The sequence below is a fragment of the Mustela lutreola genome, chromosome 5, assembly GCF_030435805.1.
Source record: "Mustela lutreola isolate mMusLut2 chromosome 5, mMusLut2.pri, whole genome shotgun sequence".
Lineage (NCBI taxonomy): Eukaryota > Metazoa > Chordata > Mammalia > Carnivora > Mustelidae > Mustela > Mustela lutreola.
The window spans coordinates 3,086,503-3,113,895 of record NC_081294.1 but is presented as its reverse complement, the minus strand read 5'-3'; the positions used below and the strand labels follow the sequence as shown (position 1 = coordinate 3,113,895).

The 27,393-nt window shown below is 43.4% G+C and overlaps 1 long non-coding RNA gene across 1 annotated transcript; it reads right to left on the bottom strand.

The window, feature by feature from the left end:
• Positions 1-14,147: 14,147 nt before the first annotated feature.
• LOC131831294 (uncharacterized) lies at positions 14,148-25,818 on the bottom strand. Its single transcript, XR_009353582.1, has 4 exons — positions 25,576-25,818; positions 16,541-16,617; positions 15,352-15,529; positions 14,148-14,272 (listed from the first exon to the last, which is right to left on the bottom strand). It is a non-coding gene; the product is annotated as an uncharacterized LOC131831294 (long non-coding RNA).
• Positions 25,819-27,393: the final 1,575 nt, after the last annotated feature.

The following is a 27,393-nucleotide window of genomic DNA, read 5'->3' as shown; positions in this document are numbered from 1 at the left end:
CACCTAATATGAAGCTAATGCTAAAGAAGGAGATTGTGACCTGGTCTGCCCCAAGTCTGGGAAGCAAGGCCCTCTGGGTGAGTCAATCAGTGAGTCTACTGCAGAGACAGAGGAGTCTGAATTCATATGGGCACAGAGGATTTCTGTCTTTATCCCATAACAGCCATAATCCTCCAAACACCAAAACAAACCTAAAAGCATGTGTGCTTCCTATGAAATTACATCTTTAAGAAAAGCCAACTGCCCTCCGCATGCACTCTACCAATGATACCTCTACTTTTCGGTTCTTCTCATGAGGAAACTCTGTCCTTCTGTGTGAGTGTTCCCCACCCAGACATCCGCGGCAGGTGCTGGTCACAGTTGTGGGAGGAAAGGTGACTGCTCTCCAGATGCTTAGTTGTGATTAAGCCAAGCACTTCTTTTTTTATTTTTATTTTTATTTTTATTTACTTATTTATTTATTTATTTTTAATATAATTTTTTTTAAAGATTTTATTTATTTATTTGACAGAGAGAAATCACAAGTAAGCAGAGAGGCAGGCAGAGAGAGGAGGAAGCAGGCTCCCTGCTGAGCAGAGAGCCCGATGCGGGACTCGATCCCAGGACCCTGAGATCATGACCTGAGCCGAAGGCAGCGGCTTAACCCACTGAGCCACCCAGGCGCCCAAGCCAAGCACTTCTACTTCAGGAAATATTAGGCAGCTAACTATTTTCAAAAAGTGTTAAAATAACACTTGATTATGAAGATAAAGAGTATGCAGAAATAAATTAAGAATTTTTACCTTTGAACCCTACAAAAAATATAAAGAGGAAAAAATATTTAATTGACATTTGCACTTTAAAATGTCAATCATGAACATCAATATCATGGAGTGTAGTCTCCCGTGTGTGTGTTTAATTCTAATGGAAATAATGTGAACTAATTTTGCCAAAAGAGCTCTTTAATTATCTCTATTGGAAAAACTTCAGCAAAAGGCAAAGTTCAAATACTTAGCTAATTTATAGTGGTTGAGAAAAGCTTAATGCCTAAAAACAGTGAAATAAATTTAGATTTATTACGGGTAATAATGGATAATCACAACCATTCCAATATATTCCATGATGGCATAACATTACATAAGCTACATTATATTTATTATGAGCATCTGGCATACTGTATGCTATTCAGATAACTTTAATTAAACCAGCCTCCAAGCTCCCATATAATGTGATGGCGGCTGTGGCGAGAACAGCCTTGCGTGTTCACAAATGACGGAGCCGAGGAGGCTGTCAGCTCCAGGGCGTGCAACGGCTGCCCCTGCACAAGAGGGGCTCAACTGAGATAATGGTTTGCTGAGTTCCGTGGACTCCAGGCCTGGCGCTATCAACTCGAATAAGGGCTTGTGAGTCCAGCTACCTAGACGCTGGTGCCCTACAAGCATTCCGTTTGCTGAGTATAGCACCGTTAGGGTCGGGGGCACAGAAGACCACGGGCCTGTAGCCGCTTGGGGGGTGGCGGTCCCTTGTTTTCCTCCGGGGGGGGGGGGGCAGGCGCGGGCAGGTGCACCTGCAGACGGGCAGTGCGAGGACGCCGGGAGCGCACGGCCGGGGGGCCTGGGAGGGAGGCCGGGCTGAGACGCCGCTAAGTTGTGAGCATCCCCCACGTGCCTGATACTCTTCAGGTCCTGGGGAAGCAGCGACGAGCGAAACAGGTGCCTCTTGGAATAGATGCCGCAGCAGGGAGGCAGGCCATGTGTGAGATGGATTAGGGCCTCTGTGAGCAACAGGGGTGAAGGGAGCCAGAAAGAGGCGACAGGCTGTGGGAGGGGAAGAGGCGGAAGGACAGAGGCGGGCGCACAGGGTGACCCCTGGAAAGAGCACCCCTGCCCGCCCCCTGAAAGCGGCGCCACATGAAAACAGAGACTGAGAAAACAGAGGTGTGCTGCCCAACGCATGGCCCGAGCGCAGAGCCTGGCCCTGGCAATCCCCAAATCCTCCGGTTCTAGTTATAAAAAATGCAATTTACGGATTAACATTTTTCTCTTCAGCTGCATTTTCCTCAAACTTTGCTCCCAATTAGCTTTGTTTTGTTTTGTTTCCTTTAAGAACAGACCTGTTGGGTGAAACAGGGAATGAAAATCCATCCAACAGATAAAACAATTAGTAAGATTTTGAAAGATTTGGAGCAAAATCAAAGTTTGATTTTACGGACAGAGACCACGGATCACCCGGGTGCATATCGCACTGTCATTTATCTCGGCAACAGTATAAAGCATGGGTCATACCCCTTGCAAGAGTCAGGTTCAGTATAAAGCATGGGTCATACCCCTCGCAAGTTCAAATTCAAGTGGACAGAATTAGCTGAGTTTTCATCTAAATATGGAAGAAGAGGAAGAATAAACAGGAATATGGTTTGTTGTTAATGTAAGTCAGAAAAATAAGATGTGATCTCCTGTATTTTTTTTCTAGAAATAAAAATAGAAAGAATTTAGGGAAAGCATAAGTCTGTAACCTAATCTGCAGTGAAAAGATCACAAGAGACCTCTTAGCTGCTTAAAATTACTGCAAAGGACCGGCTTAACTCATATCGTGAAGTCCCCCTTCAAACACAGGCGTGCCAGAAGAAATTAAGATGGGCAAGTGTGTCCATTTCAAATAAGTGATTCATGGTATTTGTAGACTGGTATTCTCGTCACTGATTCACAGCAAGTTTCTAGAACGAATTGTTGGGTAGATCACTTTAGGGCAAGTAGAAAACTGGCAGAAGTCTCCAAAGACTGGTGTGAATTCCGCACAAGTGAGTCCTGTCCAGCCTGTGTTTCCATGAGGTCATTACAGCATAGATTGGTGGATATTATGGACACAACTGTGCCGACTTCTACAAAACATATGACATAGTCCCATGACATCATTTGGAAATGAATAAGGAATAAGAGTCATAATTAGAATTTCATTGGAAGAATTTGTTGCTAGTTACAAAACTGTTGTCAAAGAATATTAACGGATCAACATCAGTCGAGATGACTATCTAGCAAATTGCGGCAAGGCCCTGTTTCTGAAACAACTGTATTCACGAGTTCAACCGTGACTCAAAGGAGCGTCTTAAACATGTTTTTAGTAAATCTTTGTGTAATCAAATCCAGAAAGACCAGATAATGCAGCAGATGATTCAAGCAGGAGTATGGGACTTCCTGATGGGCTGAGGCCCAGAACAAAGGGCGGTCAAATACCCTGTAAATTCAAGGGGAGCTCTTTCCTCCCAAGCGCGACTGGAGAATATGACTTTGCTACAATGAAGTACTTGTGGGGCAGAGGGCATGGGATGGGACTTTCAAAGGGGCACAGTCACAACACCTGCCCTCGCTTTAGACAGAAAAATGGTTCGTGTTGGGTAAGAGCTGACGATAAGGCTGCGGAGGCGGCTGGACCGAAGGGGGAAGCGGTGAGTCGAACGGACCAGGCAGCCCTCAATGCAGAAGATAGTCGGGAGCCAGCGGGGTTGTGAGAAGGTACAATATGCATGTTCCTGCCTTCCCAGGAGAAAGCACAAGATACCTTTTACAAGGAACAAAACAAAACAAAAGCACATTAGATGCTGTAAGGCAGTGTATATTAGCAATCACAGGGGAATTGAAGACAGAGTCGGAAGGAAAAGTGTGGCACTCTGCGGCCCTGCAGCGTGGGCAGCGGCACGCCGGGCTGCTTTAGATGAGATGACCCTTTGCCCACACCATTCAGTCTCCAGCTAGCTTCACCCGTCAGCTCTGTGGAGACCCAGCTCTGGCTCCCGTGGGCTTTCCTTTTCATAGCAGCTCCTGGGAAGAAGGCAGAGAGACAGGACAGCGATCTGGTGCTGTTTCATGGCTCTCCTACTCATGTGGATCCGTCTGTTATCCTGGCAACACACGACAGCCAAGGGCCCAGCGCCCGCCCGGACCACTGGTCGGCAGGTACATCCTGCCAAGCAAGACTCAAGATCACCTTTCTGCCTCAAGCCATGTAGCCTAAACTTCTGACAGCAAGTGGCTCTTGGAAATCAAGATGTTGTCCTCCATGTGTCCTTTTGGTGAAAATCCCCTCTTTCTGTGATTCCAGGGAGACATGTCACTTCTTCTAAAAATAGCTGCTAGCCCTAAGGAGGCTTTCGCTATTATGGCCTTCTCAGACCCCCTCAAGGCACAGGCTGGCCCACTCAGCTGGCTGTCTGACTCAGCTCCGGCGGCCATCCGACCCTTCCCACCAAACCACACTTTGCCTTTGAGATGGAAGAGCAAGGTGATGAGGACTTGGAGACATCCCATGCAATGTGACCTGCTGGACAGAGTCCAGCCTCTGCAGAGCCAAAGGAAAGACAGCACAGGGATTCGGTCTGCATGAAACACTGAGCGACCCCTGAGCTGGCTTCCACCTGGAGGAGAGGAACATCTCCAAGACGCAGCATTCCCTCTCGATCCATTTATCGGAAGGTGACAGAAGTCAGCTTGCCTGTCCAGCATCAGCTGCTCCTGATTCATGGATGTTCTAGAACTCAGGAAGGTGACTCTCAGAGGCATTTATCTTGTGAAAAATGGGGCAAAACCCTGCCATCTGCACAGGATAGCTTCATTCCCTTTCAGGAGATTATAAGCAATTATAAGTGAAATCTTTAGGTGCATAAATAAATGTTTTTAACAGTGCTTTAGGTCAGGGACTTCTAATTTTTCCTTCTGGCAGCCTCTTCCTTCAGCAGGGAATTGGACTGCCCTGCATTTCTATGTTGTATAAATTTTAGTTGAAATTAATGATTATATTTGCATTCAGGAAGCAGGAGTGCATTTGCTTCTGGCTCAAAGACTCAGGAAAACTATAATATAAATGGTTATATTAATGGAATTTTTAAAAAGCAAAATATCATCAAATTTCCATAGAGTCTATTGTTTTAAAAATAATTAGATACTTCTGGAAGGGAATCCAAAGGATTATTTTGTTGGATTTTAAAATATTTTGTTGGGACGCCTGGGTGGCTCAGTTGGTTAAGCAGCTGCCTTCCACTCAGGTCATGATCCCAGCGTCCTGGGACTGAGTCCCACATCGGGCTCCTTGAGCCTGCTTCTCTGTCTCTGCCTGCCACTCCGTCTGCCTGTGCTCGCTCTTGTGCTCTCTCTCTGACAAATAAATAAAGTCTTTAAAAAAATAAAAAAAATATTTTGTGGAAGACACTAGTTTGTTCATATATCAATAAGTACGTATGTATGTATGTATTCATACAAAAACCTGGTGAGTCCAAGTGTGGCGCCACCACAGTGTGATTTTCCTTTATGTGCCTTTCAGGCGTGTCTCCAAGACTGGTGGTTTGTGCCGACATGAAGAATTCTCCTTCTGCCCTAGATTCCGCCTTACAAAGAAGCCCGATACCCGGCTTTGGGACAGGGCGCGATCGGAGTTCACAGAGTTCAATTTTCTCAGCTCTTCAGCCGCCTCTGTCTTCCCTGAGCATGAAATGACGCGGCAGAGGGTACCCGCGCGGCGGCGGCGGCGAACCTGAGCCCTGGACACTGGCCAGACGGGCCCTGCCTCCGCTCCCTGCGCTCCCTGCACACACCCAGAAGGGCCCGCGTGCCCGGACTCGGGGAAGGAGGGGATCCAGCCCGCAAGACTCCCTCGTAGCCCTCTCCTGCCAACCCCTCACTGCCTTGGGTCTTCCGCCAAGCCCTGCGTCATCTCTTGTCTGTCCCTCGTGGCTGTCACCCAGGCAGGTCTTGCTCTCCCGACCATGGGCAGCGGCCTCCTCTGAAGGGGCTCCGCCCACAGCCTCCACTGCGCTGGCCAGACCTCCCGGCCCAGAGCACCTGCGTTCCCCTCCACCGGCACCTGCGCTGCGCCATGCGGGTGGTGAGGGACCATGGGCCTCAGTGACTCAGGGATGGAGAACCACCCAGAGTCCCCCAGGACAGGATGCATTCCCTCCGGGGCTCCCCGTGGCCAGCGACCTGGCGAGGTCCGCCTAGCAGTGGCGCCGTTAGCAGCTCAACAGGTCCCCCGACGGCACCCGCCGCTGCAGTGCGCAGCTCAGAGGCCCGCCCACAGGTGACTCTCAGGCACCTTCATAGCTGTCTGGAAACACGTGCCCTTTTTGTCAGATTGGAATACGAACAGATCATGGTAGTTGTGTGCGAGCCCAGTCCTTTGAGAGGCAGATCCCGAGAGGGGCGGACGAGGAAGGCTCCGTTAGACGGAGTGTGAGAGCGAGTGGGGGTGAGCGGGCGCTGGGGCGTCAGTCCTGCTAGAGCCCGCGGCAGAGGGAACACCCGCTGCGGGCGTCCCTGGGTGCCTGCCCTGTGTGCAAACCCTCGCCACCAGGAAGGGTCTGGCTGGGCGTGCCAGCCGTGGGACCACAGGCCCCGGATCTCAGGGACCCCCGGCAGCCCCGCCGGCCCCGGACTCTGCGAGGAGCTTTCTCACGGTCTCTGCAAACTGAAATGTTCTCTCGACCTCTTGCAGACTTTTCTACAGCCCCTTCTTCTCTGCCTACACTCCCTTGGCATGGTTCCCTCTTGCTTCTTGTCCACACTTTCTCGTTTTGATTTTGTTTTGTTTGATTTTGTTTTTTCCTCAATCTGCTTATTATTTTTGGTTGAGCGAGGGCTTCACCTTCCCACCGGCCCAGCTCTCCAGATCCACACACCCTGTTGGGAGTTATCTTTGCCCGGCTCACAACTAAGCTCTCTCATTTCCAAAAGCTCTTGAAGAGTGTCTTCAGAATTCCACCTGGTGATCCCACCAGAATGATGACCATCCTGAAGCTCCCCCCCCCCCCCAATTCATGCAGGTGATTTCTTTGCTTTTCCGCTGCACTGCAGTGGCTAAGACCCCCCACCCCCACACACACCCACCAAAAACTGTTGCCTGGAAATAAGCAATGTTTTCTTGCTCTTTACTTGAATTTGAATGTCATGGTTTTTCCTTGTTGAGTATGGTTCATGTTGAATTTCAATGTGTTCACCTGTTATTGTAATAAAAGATTCTTTCTGCTCTAGTCTTTGTTATCAGAAAGAAATACTGTAGTTTATTAAGTATCTTTTTTCAGCTTTTAGCAAGATCAAGAAACTCCAACCCATGTCAGCTCTTAGGATAGTAAAATATTTTCCTGAAATAGCCTTTACTTGTTCATAGTGTGTTTGTATTTAACTTATGGATCTGTTGCTGATGTTTTCAAATTTGTATTTATTGTTTTTGGTTTTGTTTTTATTTCTTTTCACCGTAACAGTGTTCTTTGTTTTTGCACCACACCCAGTGCTCCATCAAATTTGTATTTATATAAAAGCATGGTCTGTGCTTTTCTTTGACGATGCCTGAGATTCTTGTTACACTGGCTTCAAAAAGAGAACTCATTCTTTTTACAACAGCTGAAAATGAAAGATTACTTGGCCCAGAGATTTTTTGTTTTTACCACTTCTCCAAATTCTCTGGTTCCGGTGCTACTTTAAGGAGGTAGGGGATACTGAAAACAGTCACTGTGTCTGTCGTATGGATTCCTCGCCTCTCTTGCAGAAATAGTTGGATGTTTATTTTGCCAGGTTTCACGTAAAATCCTATTCAATGTTGTATTGTATTTGTATTACAGTAAAGATTCATGTGGGAATAATTGACATTTAGAAATATTCATTTTAGCTTCTTATGTAGATTCACCCCCTTTCCTGTAATTTGCTGGAGTACCCCGTCTTGTTTCTATAGGTCCTTCACTCCTGTGGTTAAGTTGGTTTCTATGTGTACATATTTTTGTCACTATTGGGAATGGGCTTTTTTTGCATAATATTAAATAGTTATCTTGCAACCAGGGATCTTAATCCTACCAGTTGATCCTCTCGAATTTTTCAAACACACATTTAAATTATTCATAAATAATAATTTATTTTTATGGGTAACATTTGTAACTTTTTTTATTTTTCTCATAGTATAAACTGAAACATTCAAAATCATTTTAGATAATATTTGTAGTAAGAACATCTGAACATTTATCTTTAAGTATCTAATAGCTTCTAGTTTAATAAAGATACTCCTTGTCATATTTTTAAAATTATTATTTGCATTGCATTACATTGTACTATGCTGTTTTAAGAGATTGATTTTGATTTTGAGGCAGAAGTAGAAGTTACATTTTTGGGTATTTAATCTCAGGACTTGGTGATCCTGGTCAGGGTTCTCATTTAGTCTACTTGTATGTTAACATAGCCAGTCACTTTTTTTTTTTTTTAAAGATTTTATTTATTTATTTGAGAGAGAGAAAACAGAAGGGGGAACAGCAGGCAGAGGGGGAGGGAGAAGCAGGCTTGCTGAGCAGGGAGCCCAACGTAGGGTTCAATCCCAGGACCCCGGGATCATGACCTGAGCCAAAGGCAGACGCTCAAGGACTGAGCCATCCAGGGGCCCCAAGCAGTCACTTTTTGAAGTCAGTGGTGCTTTCATTTCTGAAGAATACGGTGGTTGGTTTAGAGGGTGTTTGAAAGTGTCAATGTCTATCTTCGACCTCATAGTATTGTGTCCAGTCTGCACCGTCCCTCTTAACTGTGGCCGGCTGCTTCTCTTCCGTGGCCATGCCTTGTTTCTCTAGCTTCCAGACACTGGGATCAGGCAGCATATGGTCTGTTTATTGATGGTTCTGAAGGCATGTCACTGGTTGGGAACTTACTGTTTATGTGGCTTGAAACTGAAATAATTCGCTTTTCAGTGATCAAGGGGTAGTGACTTGTTTTGATAATAATTTCTGGACAGCATTTTATTTTCCACCATTTAAAAATTTAATGCTTTGTTTTGAAATCCTAACAATTTTAGGTTGTGGTTAGAAACTATAGGCTGCCCAGTTTTTTAAACACCTGGTGTGACCGCACACGTTTAAAGCGCTCAACCGGATGGGTTCCAATGTATGTCGATGCCCATCACAGCATCACCAGACTCCAACCTGTGAACACATGCAGCACTTCCTAGCCTTCCTCGTGCTTACTTACTCCTTCTTCTCTCCATCCCCACACTCTCCCACAGCAACCTCTAATTTCCTTTCTGTCAGTGTGAATCAGGTTGCCTCCCCAGGGTTTCATAAATGGAATGAGAATGCATTGGTCTTTGTTGCTGGCTCGGTTCACTCACATGGGTAAATCTTGCAATTTACCCACAGTCCGGATGTGTCCCTAGTTGATTCATCTTTATCTTGCTGAGCCATTGTCTGTTGTGTGGACATACCACAACTTATTTGTGCACCTCTGGAGGACATTCAAGTTTCTTCCATGTTTTGGCTCTCACAGATAGAGCTGCTAGGAACATCCATGCACAAGGAGATTTTTGTGTGGGCTCTATTGCCCCTTCCTTTGGGTAGAGAGCTAGGAGTGGGGCGCTGGGTATAAGAGAGGTATTTCTCACTCATGAAGAAACTATCAAGCTGTTTTCTACATTAGTGGTGCTACTTTACATTTTACCATGTGTGAGTGAGAGTCCAGACCCCATCACACCCTTGCCAACACTCGGTGTGGCCCAGGCTTTTCATTTTAGCCATTCCAGTGCGTGTGTAGCGGCACCTCATTGTGGTTTGACTTTGCATTCCCTGATGCACAGGATCCACTACCCTGGATGCCGGCTACGGTCCCCACATTCTCAACCTAGACTGTGCCGCGCTGTCTCCTCACCCCGCTTGGCATGAAAGCCTCATCAAAGTTGGCTGTGTGATAGTTTGTCAAGCATGTCTCATGGCAAAGCACAGCAGAGAGGATAGAGCTGTGGACTTACCCAGAGTCTGTGAGCTGACCCAGGAAGAAGAAGCAGAGCTGTGTGTGACCTTAAGGATTGTAATTTTGGACCATGGGATCATCTCTGATAGAGACGGCATCCAGGGATCAGAGCTGAGGAAGTCTGGGTAACGGGGAAGAATTGTTAATCAGGGGATTTTAAAAAATAGTTGGAAGAATGAGAAACACTTTTCAAGAAGATTACTCAGGAGAGCTGTATTCTCAGGTTGCTCATGCCTTAAAACACATTTCTCTTGTCTTCACACCTGACAGAATATAAACGTGTGATGTTCGCTTTCCAACTCCGTGCGCTGTCTTTGTGTCTTCTTTGCATTTTCCTGTGTGGAGACGTCTGCAGACGGAACAGGTCAGTATCTGTTTAATTTATGTTGTTAAATGGATGTTTCTAGTATATTTTAATCTTTGAAATCCAAAGACAGCACCAAAAAGTCTGTGTGTATTTTTAATAATTTTTGAGATGTGTTAAGCCCACCCAATCTGCACATACAGATCTTCCTTGATATACCACGTGGTTATGACCTCTAGACACTATGGAGAGAATGAGGGTCCTGGATGCCATGGCTTAGTAAAGGTCCTTTTTTCTTTTTTTCCTCTTCTTTTTCTTTAAGATTTTATGTATTTATTTGACAGAGAGAGAAATCACAAGTAGGCAGAGAGGCAGGTAGAGAGAGGGGAGGAAGCAGGCTCCCCGTTGAGCAGAGAGCCCAGTGCGGGTCTCCATCCCAGGACCCTGGGATCATGACCTGATCCGAAGGCAGAGGCTTAACCCACTGAGCCACCCAGGCACCCCAAGGGTCCTTTTCCTAAATATTGTGTTTTTTAGTTTTATAAATAATATGGATATAACTTGTTACACAAAAACAGATATAAATTGATGTTATTTTTCTTTATATGCTCACTGTGTCATCATATTAATCCCAGATTGGAGATCCACTGACTTCAAAATTAAAACTAAATAATCTTGTTTTCTCAATAGACTGCCAAAATACATTAATATAGTTTATAAGGGCACCATACTCTAAAGCAAGGCGATTTATATAACATGGAAGGAGACGAAACTGGAAAGATACATTTAAGAGTTAAGAAGAAAGCAAATATAAAAATGCATTTCATAAATATCCATAAACTTGCGAGGGATGGGCATGGGTTTATTCTGATGGTTTCCATGGCCAGGAGAATGAGAAGAGCCTGCTCAGTCCTCCCGCAGTGTTTGTGCAATAGAAAACAAACAGCAGTAAGTACAGGGTGCTCAGGAGGCCCACGACTGACTCTGGTTTAAGGAGGAGTCCAGGTTTCTTAAAGGGAGCCCGCGATGATGGCGCGTTCTCAGCCCCATCCTTGAAGTCGACGCAGCGGTGGGATCACGAGAGCACTCTCTGGTCTAGTCTCGTGAGGAGGGCCAGGACCTGCGTGCAAACCAAACCTCAATAAAGAACAGTGTTTTTCGGGGGGGGGGGGGGGACGTGGTAGCGTCAGAGGAATCAGCTACACTAAATCGAGCCAACAGCACTTCTTGAACACTCCTAGAATAGCTGCCCTTAGTCTTCCCGGGCCCTTCCCCCAGGATCTTCTTTCTTTGGAAGCTCTGATAGACCTTCCGTGGTGGGCAGGCTCCGAGGCTACAGACAAAAGGCCCGTATGCGCCCATTCTCTTCATCTGTTAGACGCAGACTCGGAGGTCCTGGTAAGCGGGGCTTCCATGGAAGAAATACTGGAAGCGTCTCACACGACCGCAGGCCCAGCAGGACAAACCCCGCTCTTCCGTAGAGGGGAGTCCTGGGGCAGCTGCAGGAATGGGTGGGCTGCACGGGAAGCGCTGCCGGCGAGTCTGTTTTCTCGACCAGAAGACGCTTTCCCCTCTTTTCTCCCTCTCTCGATTAGACCTTTTTCTGCCTCATCCTTCGCTTTATTGAGCCATACGCGTTTCCCTCCTGGCTGGATCTCGTTGCGCCATGCCATCGAAACCTCTTCTGGCCGCCCCTTCTTTCTTCAGGGAGCGACGCACAGTATCCAATGCGACAAGGCTACTGCTGTTCCGTTGATGACGGACTGCCTGCACAATAACTCACGTGTAGCCTCCCTGATAAACCTCAACAGATCACTGTTCTTCTTTACTAAGTTTGCAAGTTTTATTTTAAATATCGAGTTTATTCAGAACAAGAGCTACGCATAACTGTAACGCAGAACTTGGTAGCTAACGAAGCCGAGAACTTGCTTCGTATGAAACCACGTGTTGGAAGCAGCTCCAGCGTGGTCCTCAGTGACCGTTGCCTTCTGATGTTCTCAGACTTGGCGGTCTGTATTTTTCTTTCCTACTGGGCTACAAATTTTGTGACCTCCATCTTTTTAGCAGACTCTCTCTCATGCTGGTCTGTTGAGAGGACCTACAAGCTGAGGAACTAGGATGGGTCTCTGGCCACCGGCAAGATAGGAACTTAGACTTTTTTCTTCAAACATCTCACGAGACAATAAATATGGCCGACAACTGCGTATCAGCTTGGAAGCAATCTCTTCTCCAGGTGAGTGCCGATGAGGTCTGAGTCCTGACCACCACCCTGAGAGGACATGAGGCAGGTCAACCAGAGGAAGCATGTCCAGACCCTTGACCTACAAAAGGCTGACATGGATACGTGTTGTTTAAGCTGCATAATTTTGTGATTGTTTGCTATGCAGCCATAGATGACTAATACAATACCATATTTTTATCTTAGCTTCTTTTAAAATCATTTTTTTTAATAGAAACAACTCACAAAATGTAGTGCCCTTCAAAGACTAGTAGAGATTTTAGGCGAAATTTTATCAAATTACACCATATGGTAATGTTTATTCTGACTACTCTGAATTAAAAAATCTTAATGATTTAATATCACTAGCCAACATTGGCTTCATAGATATCACATTTTCCCAGAGAAAATTTTGTAGAATTTGATTTGTAGAATTATTGTATTGGAATTGGAAGGTTTGTAGAATTATTGTATTGGGATCAGGTGAACAGCAGCCTGCTTCAGGAGAGCCCAAGCCCATGCTCGGCTCTCATCCTACCAGAAGGGATTTTCATGTTGCCTCTGTTTCCCTCAGAATGATGTTTCTACTCAGTTATCTTGGTTTATGCTGACAACGTACATAGAAGAGAAAATAAAGGAATCCTATTTTTATCTCTGAAAGATTTGTCACTAGCTGGCTTTCCTGTGCTTTTCAGTATGACAAGGAGGACACCTGCAAGGGGTTATAAGAGCGGAGTTTGGGAAGTGGGTGGCGCAGTGGCTGCTGGCAAATCATCAAAATACTTTCTACATAAAAATTGTTAATTCTTGGGTCCCCTGGGTGGCTCAGTAGGTGAAGCCTCTGCCTACGGCTCAGGTCATGATCTTGGGGTCCTGGGATCGCGTCCCGCATTGGGCTCCCTGCTCAGCGGGGAGCCTGCTTGTCCCTCTCCCTTCACCTGCTGCTCCCCCTGCTCGGGTTCTCTCCCTTTCTCTCTCCTGAAAAATAAATAGATATAGTCTTTAAAAATATTAAAAGTGTTCATTCTTTTTAAAATAATGTGTCACAATCTTTCTTAGAGAAGAATTCCAAAATGTGTAAATACATCCCCTGTAGAAGGTAGACTTAATGGACTGTCGTGGACCAGACTCGCTGACTTTCTCCCAAACGGGAATCTGGAGGGAAACAGAGTGGCTTGCAGGGGAGAAACCTTGGCACATGTCCTGGACCAGGTGGCCGAGGTGGACACAACCAGCAGTGCCATGGGACCACCGTGAATCCCCTGATGGGAAGTCATGAAAAGGCACCTCAGCCTTATGGTCTTCTTCCCCCAAATGTACAACTCTATTCTAGTGACTGGAAAACATCAGGCATACCTAAGCTGATGAGCATGCTGAATAAGACAGTATAGAAACCTAGATTGGATTTTGGAACAGAAAAAAAGCACATAAGTAAAAAAATAAATAAATAAAGTAAAATCCAAATATAGTTCATTGTTAGTTAGGAGTATTATATAAATATTATTTGTTTCCTTTTGATAGCTCTGGCATTGTCATATACAAAGTGACCATTGGGAGAATCTGAAACAACGGTAAATGGGACTTCGTACTAGCTTTGCAACTTCTTTCAAAATTCAAAGTTATTCCATCATAAGAACTTTAAAAAAATGTCATGTCATCTTAGTTGCTTATACTAATTGGAATGATGAGTAAAAATCCAACATTTGTTTTAGAAAAAGTACAAAACTCTAACGGCCTTGTCTCATTTAAACCAGTTTTAGTTATGTATTTAGTCCTTAAAGAGTTTTTTTTTTTTTAATAGTAAATTTGAACAATATATGTTTAGTTTAGAGATTAACACAAAGAAAAACGTTTTGATGTTGGGCCTCCAGACACACCTTCCTGAAAGGATTCTAGCCGTTTGGTTTTACTATGTCGAGTGAGAGGGCACAGAACTGTATTCGGTGTTGATGCAAGATCCGGGGGTTTGACGATTTCATTCTCTTGTGCTGTTTCGTGGGGATTTGCAGAAGACTGCAGAATTAAGCACAAACCCAACAATGTTAAGAATCCCGACTGAGGTTAACCACAAATTACATAAATGAGACAATTAATCCATTGAACACAGAGTTCATTCACATATTTTCTCCGTACTTGTCTTTTATCGACTGCTTCAGTCATGTATGGTTCTCACTGAAAAGCTCTAATACCTGTGGCCAACGGCCGTCCATTAGGCAGCTTTCCAGATGGCATCCTGGACCAACAGGGAAATTTAAGCAGCAGCCCACATAACCCACCTATTCCAATCCCAAAATCCAAACCATTATTTTGTTTAGAACCCAAGGCAAATCTATTTTGGTGCCTGAACTGACTTTATTAACTGAGGTCTATGTATGGTCTGCGTTCAATTACAATCGTATAGTACGGTTTAGTCGCCCTTGAATCTCTTTGGATTGAGCATCACAACGTCCTCATGCTATGGAGCAGGTCAAAGCTCGAGGGTGCCGCCTTAAAGGCGGTGCTTTTCTTAAATAAAAACAGTTAAAATGTGTCATTGATTCTAAGTTCTGTATCGTGAGGGATAGTCAACACGAAGCCATGTCTCTTGTAAACCACTCATCGTCAAGCACTACAATTATATCAGATAGTAAACATCGGGAAGAACATCTATAATTACATTGCTTTAGTCACATTTTTTCACTTTTTTTTTTTTTAGTTTTAGTGAAATATAATTGATACATAAAATGTTAAGGTATTTGAAGTGTAAGTCATAGTGTTTTGAAAAAGATTCTCGTCATTTAGTTAGTTAACACAATGATCACCTCAGAGATTTACCTTTTATTTCTCCTTGATGAGAACATTTAAGTTCTACTACTCTTGGCAAAGTTCAGTGATACAATATAGTGTTATCACAACAGGCACCATATCTTCCAGTAGCTCCTCAGAAATTCGTCGTCTGATAGCTGAAAGTTCATAACTTTTACCAACCTTTTCCTATTTCTCCCACATGCCAGCCACAAGAAACCACTTTTTTTGTCTCTGTTTCTAGATTAATTTTCTTTAAGATTTCACATGATGTGAGATCATTCAGTATTTTTCCTTGTCTGACTTACCTCAGTCAGCATAATGCCTTCAAGGTCCATCTGTGTGGTCACAAATGACAGGATTTCCTTCTTTCTCATAGCTGAATAATATTCCAGTGTGTGTGTGTGTGTGTGTGTGTGTGTGTGTGTGCGCACGCACGTCACCTCTTCATTCACTGAGGCGCAATCCCATGTTTCCATATGTTGACTGTTGAAAACAATATTGCAATGAACGGGGCGGGGGTGAGTATCTCTTATATCCTGTTCTCATTTCCTTTAGATATATACCCAGAAGGGGATTGCTGGTTCATGTAACATTTTTATTTTTAAGTTTTTGAAGAATCTCCATATAGTTTTTCAGTGAGGCTGTTCCAGTTTAATTCCCATCAGTAGCTTGACACACTTAAATTGGTCAAGTTAAAATAAATAAATAAATAAATGCAAGTAGATTATAATATTCAGTAATTTTGAAATTTTAATTGATTTATAACTTAAAAAAATAGCATCCAGGAAGTACTGTAATTGTAGAGATTAAACTTCTCTGTGTGATTTTTAATTCATAATTAAGTGATTGGACTTAGAGATGTATTTTGAGGATTTTACCAGAGATTATTGGATTTAGAATCATTGTGCAGAATAACAGTAACTTTAAATGACCTATTTAACTCCCAGATAAAGGCCTTATTCTCTAGAATAGCAGGTTTCAAAGCCCTTAGGCACAAAATTAAATAGACCAAGAAAATAAGAGATTCATATACATTGACATAACTGATGGATCTGACACTCTTTCATATTTTTCTGTATCTCTTTCTAAAGTCTCAGATGTAAATTGAATACTTTCCTGATTGTTGAGTAAGGTTTCAGAAACCAAGATTGTGTCCTATATTTGCAGTTAAATTTTAATGGCCCATTTCTTTAGAAGAGTAGATGTCTATCACTTCTAGCCCCCTTCCCCCGCATTGAGTGAGACTTCGTGCTGGCTGAATCAGGGCCACCTCTGTGATGAGGGACTTCACACTCTCACACTGAAGAATATGTTCCAACGAATGGCATAAACCTTTGCACACAGATATTTAAGTTCTTTTTAATTATTCATGTTATAAATTTACGATAACTTGGTTCTATGGAAATATGGCCCTTGTATAAGACTTTTCACAGAGTGTTTCTTATGGAGCCTCTTTTTGGTCCATCATGTGAATCCCCCGACTTAAGCCAGTACCTGTGTATTTAATTGACTCCTCCTGGTGAGAAGCATTTACAGTTCAGAGAGGCTGCACCCTCATTCCCCGTTCTTTCCTGTTGAGACAGAGCATAAAAAAGAAAGCAAAGCGAAGTCATTATATTAGAATTACGGAAGTAGCCTTATGGTGCCTTACAAATAGCTTGATTAGAATCATTTAAGCTGCTTCCAGGTGGGTTTTCCTTCTGTGCTGGTACAAAGTTAGAAAAACTGTTAGAAGCAGCATCCATCCCTATTCACTTGCCTGTCACAATAGCCTTGTCGAATTTTGGTGGAAGTGCTACAGATTACTGGAGCGAGTGCTCTGAGAACACCCAGATGGACCTCTCCTGCCCTGCGCGGGGTAGCTGATAATCAAAGCGAGAAGGGAGGCGAGGTGGGAGGCACCCGCGATGTGTCAGGAAGTCCTGGAGAGCATCTCCATGAACATTCAGAAAGTCAAGCACCTTAAAATACAGCATTGCCTTGGAGAGGATACTGGTAAAACCAAGGGAGATTAGTGGCCAAATTAGTGACACCTGAACACATTCTGGGGATTTAATTCAGATTAATGCGTCCCTGTTGGTCCTTCACTTGTGACAAATGTTCCCTGATGAAGCAGAAGGCTAACCCTGGGGGACATTGTGTACACAGTATGTGGGAACTCTCTATACCAATCACAACTTTTCTGTAAATATAAAATTATTCCAAAAGAAAGAGTTTACTCAAGAAAACAAGCCCAGGAAGTTGTCATGGTATAGGAAACCACAGAGCACACCACACTCTTCAGGCTGCCACACAGGGAGATGGTGGGACGGAACAGGGCTGTCCAAAACCCTCTCCCAGAGGATAAATAAAAACCTAACTACAGTTATACGTTAGGATTGAACCTCCGCTGAAGCATCTAGTGTATCAAAAACCGGAAGCAACAAAACTCAATGTTGTCTACCCCATAAAACATTGTTTACACAACATTGGAGGACTAAAAATGGTGATATCCATAAACTCAGAAATGTAAATGAGCATTCACTAAATACTCACCTTCAGTTTTGACAAGCCCACGTGCTGATTTAGTCATTAGGGTCCATAAATTTGATTGTAGCTGAGAAGTAATTAACCAGTTTAGAACCCCCCACAGTAGAATGTCTCCAAGGACCCACAACCATGCAGAGTGCTTTATCCCAAAGAGGGCCTTGTTCCTCCCCAGGCCCCATCTGCTCCATGGGGAAGAGCCATGGTACTGGTAGGAAAATCCAGAAGAGTACTGCGTTCCTTCATTAGACAGGTGCTCATCACACCCCTACTCTATACAAGGCAACATGAAGTCTGGGAATACAAAGATTAGTAATAAACCTCCTAGCCTCATGAGGCAAGTAGTCCGGTGTGCAAGACAGACAAAGAACCTGACAGAGCTCAGCGCAGCAGGAGACCTAAGACGTGCCATTAGGACACATTCAGAGATGAGTTACCCTCTTGCCAAGAAAATGCACCAGGGTCCACATCATGGGCAGCAGTAAACCATTCCGATTTGAAATAAAACAATTCGGGCTATAGACATGAGCTAAATCTCAATTTTTCCTCACACTAGAGAAGACGGTAGCTCTCTTTCCCAACATATTGTCAAAACAACGGCAACAACAAAGCAAGCCAGACGTCACGAAACATGCTGAGTGCTTTGTTTGCATGAAATTGTAAAACTCGAAGCCATGTTCCTCTTGGGCAATAGTATTAACAATATGCATTTCGGACTAAGGACTATACTTAAAATATGAAGATTTTGAAAATAATAAGAGCTGGAGGAGGCTGCCCTTGATCCATGAAACATTATTAAGCTATTTGGCTGCTCAAAGCCTGGGGTGATCATAATAACCTTTAAATGTTTGATGTGGGGTTTTAAGAGCTTCTGGTAGAAGGCATCGATCCGACCAAGAAATTTTCATAATGAAGTTGCTCCCCAGCCTGGGATTTCTGAGGCCGGCCAGTCAGATTCTGGGCACGAATGTCACTTGTACAGCCACAGCTTCTCTCCTTCTTTTCTTTTCATTCTGGTGGTATTTTTTTGCTGAACCTAAACCGATAATAATGATCTACTTACACAGCCTGTTCTGTATATCTGTCATATTAAAGTCTGGGCTGTTTGTTTATCATACTGTGATCTATAGCTTTCTATTAATTTAATTATACTAAAAGATCTTAAAAGCCTTAGGCTAAGTAACATGTCAATTAGAAATGAGTTTAACTTGAAATAAATATACATTTAATACTTGTAATTTATTGCTTTAAATACAAACAAAGCCCTCACTATGACACAATCTATTATTAATTGCTCCAATGCCCGAAGTCCAATTAAGTCAATCCATTTATATTTTCTTCAGAGAAAGTCAATGTTCATTTCTCATAGGAAGTACTCGATGCCTCTATTTTGCTTTCTCATAAAGCAGTAATGCCACAAAGCACTCTTGTGCTTAACGAGCGAAGTCCCGTGTGAAGGAAGGAGAGCAGGGTAGAGCTGGGAGCGAGGCTCGCATCTCTCAAGAAAGTAACGCCCAGACGCTCGCGTAAGTGTTTTCAAATAAAATATGATTAGACCCTGTTACAGACTAATTAACTGCCGTTTTACGAATGCTCTTAACTTGCAGCACATGTGGTTCAGGTAGACATCTTGAACTTCAATACTAGTATGTTTTCAGTCATTACACGTGGCTTAGAAACAGCTCGACTGCTAGCTTTATCCCAGCATGCGTATGAAAAGTCACACATAAAAACGTCAGTCTCTGTGTTGAGAAAAGATAGTTAATGCCTGGGGTCACATTTTATGGAGAAAGTTATAAATCCCTGAGAAATAATATTTATAGTGGAAACCTTGACACACTATTATATGCACTCATGCTATCCACAAAAGAGAGTATTTAGGAGTTTAAAAATTTGAATGTGTGAAACTATAAACAAATATATCAAAATCACCTTCAATATTTTCTCTGTTATTGCAAGCACCCGCTGCACCAACACAGAAGAAAATTCTCTATCCCTTTTGGGATGTTCAAATGAAGATTGCCATCTAAGCATGATTTATTTATCTTACCTACTTCTCACGAACGTGATTCTGCTTTTCTATCTAATAATCCAAATGCTACGTATCTTTTGGCATGTGTTGGACACCAGGTTTCTCTAAAATTTTGAGTTCAATAAAACCTCTGTTCTGTGGGACCTAAATCCTACTCTTAGTTTGAATATGGGAGACTTCAGCTTTTCTCTTGCAGCAAATTGTTGTAGTTTTAGGAGTGCAGGCTCTAGCGGCATCCTACTCCTTAATCAAGGACCCTACCTTTCATCCGGGAATGAGGCTAGCAGCCCCTCTCCTCGTGTGGCACAAGGCACGGTCAAGACAGTCACGTTCTGTGAGTGCTGTGTTGCAGTTGAGCCTTCAAGACGCCACAGATCTCATTAGACTCTTATTTTTTTTTTTTTAATTTTACTTATTTATTTGCGAGAGAGACAGTGAGAGAGAGCATGAGCAAGGAGAAGGTCAGAGGGAGAAGCAGACTCCCCGTGGAGCTGGGAGCCTGATGCAGGACTCGATCCCGGGACTCCAGGATCACGGACTGAGCTGAAGGCAGTCGTCCAACCAAGTGAGCCACCCAGGCGTCAGATCTCGTTAGACTAAACAAGTATTCATGTCTCACTGGCCTTTGGAGAACCCAAAGGTGGTATAGTGGTATAGTCAAGGCTTGTTTACCAGGTTACAGAAGGGCCCGCATGTACGGTTTTGCAGGTCCTAATCTAAGGTTCATGCTTGATTTACTGTCTCAGATCTAATTCAAGAAAGAAGAAAGTCCATTGGGTGCCGAGATGGAGGACAGCTCCCATTCTTCCCAGGTTAATGTTCCTCCTGCTTAAGCATTAATGTAATGTCTCTGTCTACAATCTAGATGATAAATTCTTTTTTAATAAATCCCCAAATTGAGAAAACAGCTCCGTATGGACAAAACCTCAGTAAGTTAAACTGAGATTCAATAAAAAGGCAGAAGTAACACTTTGCTTCCCGGACTCTCAGAACCTCAATAGAAATATCTTTAAGTTTCAAATTTTACCAGCGAGAGAAGGCTCAGGTCTTTTGTTGGCATGTGATGATGCCTGGATTGTCTCAATGAGGTCTGGATCTTACAGCTGAGTGACCTCTGCATTAACCCATTTCCTACACCTGATTAACATATACATACTAAAAACTCATCACTTCCACAAAGTTCTATATTACATGCTGATTATAAGATGTGTGCATTGATGGCAATATTCCGTGTACATGAAATATCTAAATTTTATATCTCAATGGAAATATATTTCTTGCATTTATCATTCAGTTGGAATTTATTAGTTTTTGTGTTTAATGTGCATGGAGGCAACTGCATTTCTCTCCTGGGGAGGGGCAAGAGGCTGTTCTCATGCATGTAGGCAATGGACGAAGTGCGAGGGGCTCTCAGAATCCTCCTTCTATCGATTCTACAGGAAGGCTTGTCTGCGTGGCTGATATTAGTTGTTTAAAGTAACAGATCTATAAAGAAATAGATCAATCGTTTTGGAATATGTGCTAATGTATGTATATCATTATTGAGGAAGTTACACTGAAAGGGAAAAAAAAAATCCAAAAATAGTGTTTTAATATTGGTAGGACACAGAAACACAGTAGGAAAAAACCCAGTTGTTCATCTACTAATTATATACCTATTCAGAGTCTGCATTCTCTAAGTGTAGGAATATGGTCATGCTTATAAAAATTAGATTATATAAAATTTATACACAAATAAAGTATAGGCAACGTGTATAAAATATAATAAAATTAATAAATTTCAAAATGTTACATTTAAATGTCTAATTAATTTTAAAGTGCTTCAATTCAGTTATTATTTTAATGAGGTTAGAAGTTTATAATTCAATAAACCATTTTACTATTAGAACAACATCTTATACAGAAACAAACGTTTCAAGTGGAATAGTATGGTTATAATAAGCCATTCCCTGCATTTCCATATTTATCCACAATTGAGAGTTATACATCCCCTTATAATATGCCTGAGAACCGGCCACAAGGACGAGACACATGACGGCCTCCTGTTCACCCTCCCAAGAACACTGAGAATGTAGGTTCTCCTTCCCAGGTTCCCAACAGGGGAGAGAGATGATTAATTCAAAGCGTGCTGGCCTTGGGATGGAGCTGAGATTTGAATCTGATCTCTCTGACCACAAAGCCGAAGTGTTAGCTACCAGGCTTGTCTGCCTCTACGTCTAAATGGACGTGGTCTTGAACCATTATGGATACTGGCCCAAATACACAGACACACAGACACACAGACACACACGTGCATGCACAGCCATCCACAGCCACAATGTTTTGTTTTGTTTCGTTTTTTCTTTTTTCTGTCCTTGCTTCTAATGTTTAAAGCCCAGTCGTAGGTTAAAAGACTATAAATGTTTATCCCACTCCCAAAATCTAACCTTATCTAAATTGGGATTTTCAAATTTTGCCTTATAGTGAAAATCACAGGTGTTGTGTCATTTGGGTATAAAAACTCACTCTTATGACGCTGGTATGCATGCCCATTGATAGTCTGTTTGAATTTGTTTATAAATCCCCCTGCCCGGAAGACCCACACAACTACATCTGCATCTGTGAAGACACATTTTATTTTTCTCTCTGTGAATTAGATATGGTTTGGGGTGTGTGAGATGAATGCAAACCTGGGCTGGTTTATATCAGAAAAATGGAATTGAGCAGGGAGACAGGGAAGTCAGGGAGCCTGACTGCACGATAAAATATTCACAAAGGAAAGCCCGCAACCACAAATAATTGAATTAAGCAAGAGCGATGCCGACAGGGGCATTGCCTGGGGATTCATGGTCATCTGGGGGAGCTGACCGTCCAGGGGGATCATCAATTTCCCAGAAAATGCCCTATACCAAGGTCATTGTGGCAGTAAGGACCTTTTTCTTTTTTCTTTTTCTTTCTTTCTTTTCTTTCTTTCCTTTTTTTTTTTCCCCCCTATAGAGGCTTAAAAAATCCTTCATTTTACTTGATTTCCTGAAATATTATCGTTCCTTCCAGTGGCTGTGTGAGGGATGATTTTGAAGGGTGATATTTCTGAATCATTGATCTCTAAGGCAACCACGAAGCAAACTCATTTTTCCGGTGTGGAATGGTTTATCCAGGCTGAGTAATATTTCAGATTTTTGAGCCATGGAAATTTAGTAAAGGCTTAAATAAAGTTTGTGGTTTGTCTTAGACCAAAACGCTGCTAGAAAAGATCTTATAAATCACATAGTCTTAGTTTTCATCCACATTCATAAGGGAATAAAGATACAAACCACAGTGATTAGGATGATCGTGGAGGAAATTGATCGGGGATATGGGAATTTAGCTCTCATTTGCAGTAATACTAAAATTTATAGTATAAATGGCATGATGAGAAGTGGTCAATTAGGGACATAATTAAATCTGTCTATATTAGCCCTCAAACATATTTATGAATAAACAACCCATGTAAGGACGTTTTAAAATCCGAACTTTGTGTAATAGAATTTTTCTAAGTTATTACTTACCAAGACAAATGTATTGTCTTTGAGTAACACATGTTATTTATGCACTTGCAAACAAATAATAAGATAATAAGAACATTCTAAAAAAAAAAAGTGTGGATAAGAAATAAATTGCTGCTAGTAAAATTAGGTCAGAGTTTAGACTTTAACAAGCGAGATTCTTTTTTATTCGGAATTTTCATTGGAATCATTGTGTTCTAAGACTTTATACGTTGGGCACATTTGATATGCCCTCTCCAATATTTTTGGCCTCAAAAGTCTGCTCAGCCCTTCATGCTTGCCCAACTCTGTCCCTCAGCGTGGGGCTGATCGCCCGACCGCGCGCTGAGTCTCTCACTCGCCTTCTGAGTGACTGCTAAAGACTCCAGACGGGGCAGCCCAGGACTGTGGCTGAGTTAGCTCCCTTATGGAACAAACACTGAACAAGGGAATTCCTGAGGAAGAAACAGCCAACTAGATCAAGTCCTCTCCATTCCTCCCTCCCAGGGACTGGTCAGCTAACAGGCTATTTTTGCCCAAGGCACTGACCCCTATCCAGCATCTCCCAGTGTCCCCATCCCGTCCTCCGTGCCTCACTTCTTGCTGACCCCAATCGCACATCCTGCCGACTGCAGTTCTTAGTCCAGCAGCGGCGCTCATGACTCTTTCCTACGGATATCAGGATGAGATGGTTTATATTCAATCATGCGAACCTAGAACAACAGAGTGACCATGCCCTCTGCATGTGCCTAGTTTTGTTGTGTGGGCTATTGTTTCTCTCATCGGTGGATAATTTATTCACAGAGTTATTAATTTTTCTCATTCATACTTTATTTATATCCAAGTTTAGGCAAAGCTGAAAATGTGTTTACTTGGCTGATTGAATTATAATTGGCACATTATGTGTTCAATTTATTGCTCTGTAACTTTTATCTCCATTGGCTTTCAATACCTTGGGTGATATGGGGCTAAATACTTTCTGTCCATATTCATTTCTGCTCCTGTCTTCTCGGTCTTCTACAGCTTTCTGGATAAAACTGTGTTGTGCAGACAATGTTACTTGATTTTCTAATACCTTTCTCTTTCTTATAATTTAACGGAATCAGATTTAATTATTGGTGGCACCGTGTCTTGGCAGCATACATTCCATCCTGGATTCCCGTGCAGGTAGAGGGACCCCATGGGCTACCAGCGAAGTTGCTGGGGTGTTGGCTGGTGAACATGAGCTTTCTTCACTTACCTAACCTCCGCCATCCATCCTCCTCTATGTTCTGTGCCTCAGGAGTTGATCTCTGGGGGAGTTCACCATCCACCGGTTTTTGGAGTTGGTCAATGGGAAGCTCAGGAAGATGAGAAAGAGAAAAAGAGAGACAGAGAGACAGAGGCAGAGACAGAGACTAGAAGAGAACCTAGTGAGATGAGACCTTTATTTCCCGGCTGCACACTTGAGCTGAAGGTCCAGTTCTTGCCCAATAAACAACCTTTGCATTTACTTCTCTCTGTTTCTAAGACCCCATAATTCCCAGTTGGCCATTTTGCTTTCAGGGAAGATCTAGATTAAAGATGTGGATGAGTCTCTATGAAGACCTACCCAAGTCCAACAGGATTATCTCTTCACATTTGCAAACCATTATTTCTTCTTATTTTACCGGTCGTTTTTAAGATGTCATTAAAAATCAAGACATTTCATATACTCATCACTTCAACTTTTCATCTTCTATGTTTACTCAGCATGCTTTCTAAAAAGCACAGTTTCTCAAACTTGCCCTGGGAACAGAAGACCATCTGTTTCTAGGTGGCGTGACGCCAGATGCGCATCTCTCACATCCTTGTGGACCTGGTGCTCAGGCTTCAGAAGAAGCTTATTTGATCATATCTAATTTAGGTTACCCTTTTAAAGTGAATTTAAGGTATAATGCTGTTTTGGGTTCTTTGGGTATGCTTTTTTATTTGGCCAAACTCTGCCTGTTTCCATGAAGATTCTGTAAGTGCCCTGGCCTGTCGAGGTCACTTCAGGTGTCTTTAAAGGGGACTGATGGGATACTCTGCCCAATTCACAATATGTTATTTCCTTCCAGTGTTTTTAAAAGGCAATTTGGAGCTGGATAGTAGCATCCTGATCAGGAGTCTGCACAGAGGCTCTCCGTCTGATTATATGCTGCCCGTAAAGTCTGCAACATGAGGCCAAATTTGTAGAACACGGATAACGCCACACAATGCGCACACAGTGAACACTCCTCCACCCACAAAAAAGCACTCTATTTTTTGCCATATTAATCTAGATTTATCTACTGAAGTATAAGCTTGCATTAAAAACTGATGATCAAAATTAGATATGCCCAAATTTCCACATATTCCACATCCACAATCATCCTATTCTTTCCTTTGAATGATAATAAAAATACGTATCTGAAATTAAAATCAGGAATGAGAACCCCAGGCTAAAGACAGCAGGTGCTTCCACTTACCAGATACAGAAGGACACAGCAGTTTCATTTTGTCTTGTGTTTTCCGGAAGGTCCCTAAACAATGCCTACTACAGTTCTGTGGTCTGGATCATGTCATCTCTGAAAATCATAATAATAACGTAAAAAACAACATTGTTCTGTTTCTTTGCTAACATGCTCTTCCTGTGTCAGGATTAACTAAATACTATTCCGCAACATACTGCCAACCTCTGAGCAATTTCCCTACTAGTACTCTCATATAAAATATACTTAAATAATAGAACACCATCTAGGGTGTTCCAAGGTATCACATTAGTGTCACATGTCAACAATGTCAGCTTGCGCTAGAAGATACTGTGGGAGTTTATTATGGGAGCAAGTTTTGCAAGGATTTCAACAGCCATGCTATTGAGTACACTCATTTCTTTTTTAACTTGTAAAATAATAAGGCTATTGTAAACCTCCTCCATTTAACCATCTGTCTTGGCATAATCTTTAGCTGCCAAAGATCCTTTACAGGATGAATAGCTACATGTTAAAGGGTGTTGGGATCTTAGTTCCTTTTTTTTTGCTTTCTTGGGAGCAATGGGCTAGTCCCTTCTTTACTCGCCCAGGCTGAATCTTGTCAAAGAAAACCACAAGGAAAACAAAGCAAAGCAAACAGCAAACAGACAATTGAAAAGGGGACTTTGTGCGGGAGGAGGTGTTGACACAGCTGGAGTATAATGAGCGGCTATTCATGTGGGTATAAAAAGTGAAGCACGACAGAAATCTTTTGCAGAGCTCTTGGGACAGTGCGTCCTGGGTATTTGAGTTTTTCTTTTAGAAAAAAGAGAGATCGGCGGGGAGACTCGTCCGCCACATCAGGACGTGCCGTCTCATGGGTAAAACCACGTTAAGCCGTTGTGGCGCACGGCCACTTTAACACAGAAGCTGTCCCTGACAGGGAACAGACCCTCGGCCCAGATGTGCATTCATCTGTGGCCCACAGAGGTGCAGGATGGGCCTCTTCCATCACTGAGGTCAGGAGCTACAGTGTCCACTTTCTCAGACTCCTCCTGAGCCTGTGTCTGAGCCTGGACCAGGTCATCTAACTGGGCTCGCCCATCCCCACGGATTCCCGCTTGCAGCCCACCTCCTCCCACCGGCTGGATTCCCTCGTGGTTCTCTCTGCCACCACCGCCCCTGTATCGCTCCTTCATTCACTTTATATCCACCCGTCCTCTCATCAAAGGCTTTACAAGCCCCCACTGAGCACCCCTGACGTGCCAGGGGAAGGGGCTCCCGAGAAGCTCTGCTCTTGTGAGCCTTGCACAGGCAATAGAAAGACACCAGTCTTAGGGGATAGTAGCCAATATCACTGTGCAGATGGTTCGCAGAGAGTGGCGTGCAGACAGTGAGTGGGAGGTTTCCAGAGATCAGGAGCCGCAGAAGGCCCTTTGGGGAAAGCACACTGTGAGCTGAGATGTAGGTACAGAGGGGGATGGCAGAGAAGGAGCCAGGTCTGCAGGCTGGGGTGTGTCTCCTGTGTCCCTGGGAGGAAGATCCAGTCCCTCGGAACTGGGGCATCATGTGCTTTCATGTCTCTAGGCCAGGACCAGGTCACCAGGAGTTTCTGTTCTGGGAAGACCGTGTGCAGAGGGAAAATGGAAGCCATTTGGGGGCATCCCAAGCAGGGGAATGGCCATGTGATTTGGGCTGCAAAGCAATTGCTCAGCTTCTGCAGAGAAGGATGAAGGGGACCAATCGTGAAGATGCTCGTTCGGAGAACTTCGCTGCCGCACGAACTGAAACGCGGTCTGCACTGCCTGCAAAGTGCTTGCAGACCCTTCTGAGCTA